Below are 3,119 nucleotides of genomic sequence, written 5' to 3' on the forward strand. Positions count from 1 at the left end.
CTGGCCTGCATCAAAAGCATGACAAGGACATATCTGGAAGTCTAGCGAAGCCGCTTTTTGACTTCCATCCTCTGCCAATTGCATTCTGTTAAGATCTGGAGATTTTGACTGGGAATGGTTGTCTGGTGAAAGTAGAGCATCTATGGCGAAACGGCCACCTTCCTTGATAATAGAGTTCAAGAAATCATGAGGAAACTTGAGCAGAACTGCATCACCAATCTGAAGAGCTAATAATATCATATGGTGATCTTCCTTAGTCAATACTCCAGCCAAAAAGCTGTCATCCAATACACAAGCAACTGCCAACTTTTAGATTAGAACAATTATGAACAGAAAGCTAAACTGTGTATAATAAAGAAGACACCCTTTTCACCTTGAAAAGTTAGCAGTTTGCAGCACATCAAGGAGCATATCAGATTTTCAGAAACAATCTAACTTGTTGATCCACGCCAGAATTCACCACCTGCTTGAGAATGAAAAAGATAACTAAAAGGGTGGGAAGGGAAGTGGATGGATTGACAAAATCAAGAGACCATATGTGAGAAATGCAACCTGAATCAAAATAGGAAGTAAATCTGCTTGAAAATTTTGCAGAATATCAGCTCGGTCCATAAAAAAAGCTTCCTTGTCCGTGATAATTGAGCATCCTGTTCTCTGGTTGCTGCGGGAAGGAGCTCGTTCAACAACTTCAAAACTGTGTGCACCTGATGGATATTTTTTAGTAGTAAGATTTATATCTTCACAACAATGATTAACATTACATTTCCAGTTTTAACATTTATAACATTTGACTTTGAGAAAATTAAACTAAATACAAAGGTTACGAGTGTAGATGCAAAACAAAATTATGCAACAAAGAGTTCTGTGCATTCTACAATCATGTTGTATTGTAGCTCATAGCCTATCTCTGCGCCATTGCCAACAACTATAACTTTAACTAAGAAGCCTTAATAATTAATAGTGATGTAGGACTCCTCTTCTTTAGCAGCTTTAGGTGGGTGAATTATGGCTAAAAATACTGAAGGGAGAAAAGATTGAAGGTTGTATGCAGATGAACAAATGAACTTGAAAATTAATCAAATTCAACATGTAATCATATCTGTGAGAAAGACGAGTGTGAGTAGATAAATATCAATGCCAACCTGACTGCGATGCTCATCCACCTTGGAAGTAGACTGCGTTCCATATGAGAGGTCATGAGTGGATAATATATCCTTTAAGACACATTTATATTGTGCTCAAACAGTGCCTTGAAAGCAACAGTCAAACCAGAAGCCAACTTGGCAAGTGATCTTATTAATTGTACAGTTTGTAACAGAAAACATAGGATCCTTAAGAGGAAGTAGCAGATATCAGACCGTGATTCAGATAAGTATGAAATATCAGCTTACCAGATATGTTGTTTGGCAAAGAGTAGTTTGACTCTTCAAGTGTATGAGTGGTAGAAATTGCTGAACTAGCCCATATTTACGAAGTTCATCCAGCATAACTGAAGAATGGGACTCTTGTTCCCCTATTTTGATAAAGCAAACGACTACACTTTCAACAAACTGGAAGAATAGCCAAATATGACAAAAAAGGTTAGAAGATGTGAAAAGGAAAGTGCCTGCACACTTGTAGAACAGAAATCAATATATCTTAGAACAGACATGATTGCTCCAGATTGCAAGCAAGCAAGATGTTGTTTGAGTGAGATTTTTTCTAATGCTTGCAAGCACTGAAGAAGATAGCAAAAAATCAGAGACCTAAAACAAAGATTTTCGAAACCACAAATATGTTGTACACAGTTTATGGAAATAAACATATACATAGTAGTAATTTAAAAATAGATATGTTGTATCCATGCAAAGTTTCAGCAGATTACTCGCTCAGCAACATCCAGATATTCAATTTTCATTAACCTTTGACAAAGGCCAGGAACAACATCCTGTCTAATGAGGAAACTAGAGGACCGAGGATTAACATCACACAAGTAAGTTATAGCTCTCATGCCAAGAGCACTATATCAGGATTGATCTCGTGCCTTGTCAATTTCACAAGTACAGGAGAAAGAGAAAGCGAGTCCGCCATTAAACTTGACAATGAATCATCCGCAGCAAAGGATAACAATTCACAAAGCTCAGTAAAGCAAGCCAACTGCCAGCAATCGTCCACCTCCTCACACAAATTTGACAAGATTTTCTCATATTAGCTTTGATCATCCTGTGAATGCCGCCTATAGGAATTCCGGATACTGTGATTGGAATCAAAATGGTCATATACAGAGCCATTCTCGCCATTTCCCTCTGATTAAGTTGATCTAGAAGTCCATGACAAGGTGTCCATCTCCATGTCGACTTCAGGGGTCCATGATGAAGTTGAGGCACTCATCCGGAAGTCTGATGAGCTGCAAGCTCGCTTATCGACTGGCAATTCTTCTACCACTTCAATCCTTTTTTGACCTCTGTTGGCCATTCCCAACTAATTCTGCATAGGATAAAAATTCATCCATTTTACTCGGATGCCCACAGAGCTGTGTTCTTTCACACAATTGCTAAAGCATTTGATCTCGCAGGAAACTTTAAAGAAAAAAATGACAATAGCAGAAAACTAACAGCATTTGTTACTCAGAAAGAGAGGAATAAAGGGAAAATCGATCACTGCTACAAAACAAAAACAGAACTTGAAGTTCATAGAATTTAAGTGATTACAAATTTGACTGAACTCACATAGAGCATAAAAACCATCAAATAACTGAGTAGTGATCATGATTCTTCCAATAAAGTCTATAAAAAAAATAAAAATAAATAAATAAATAATTCTGGGAAAGGCACAAAAAACACCAATTTATAAGCCTAAACCGATATGCTGATTAAAAAATAAAGAAGCGGAGCCTTAATTTGTCAGTACCTTTCTGTGTTTCCACTTGGTTTGTTTGAATTGATAATTTAATAGCATTTTCTCCAAATCAAATCGATGTCAATTTTATAAAATAAAAAATAAAAAAAAATATCAATTTTAATTTGTTATAGAAATGGATTTTGTTGTACTTGTTCCCATCAACTCCATGGAACATATTATGCCCTAATTGGAAGAAGTTAAAATCATTTTTTTATTAAATTTTAATAAAAATTCTTGAA

The 3,119-nt window shown here is 36.1% G+C and overlaps 1 pseudogene; it reads right to left on the minus strand.

Annotated features, from left to right (window-relative positions):
• The window catches only part of LOC111399968, a 5,038-nt pseudogene extending 3,048 nt beyond the window's left edge, over positions 1-1,990 (minus strand).
• Positions 1,991-3,119: the final 1,129 nt, after the last annotated feature.

Source organism: Olea europaea, chromosome 9, assembly GCF_002742605.1.
Source record: "Olea europaea var. sylvestris chromosome 9, O_europaea_v1, whole genome shotgun sequence".
NCBI lineage: Eukaryota > Viridiplantae > Streptophyta > Magnoliopsida > Lamiales > Oleaceae > Olea > Olea europaea.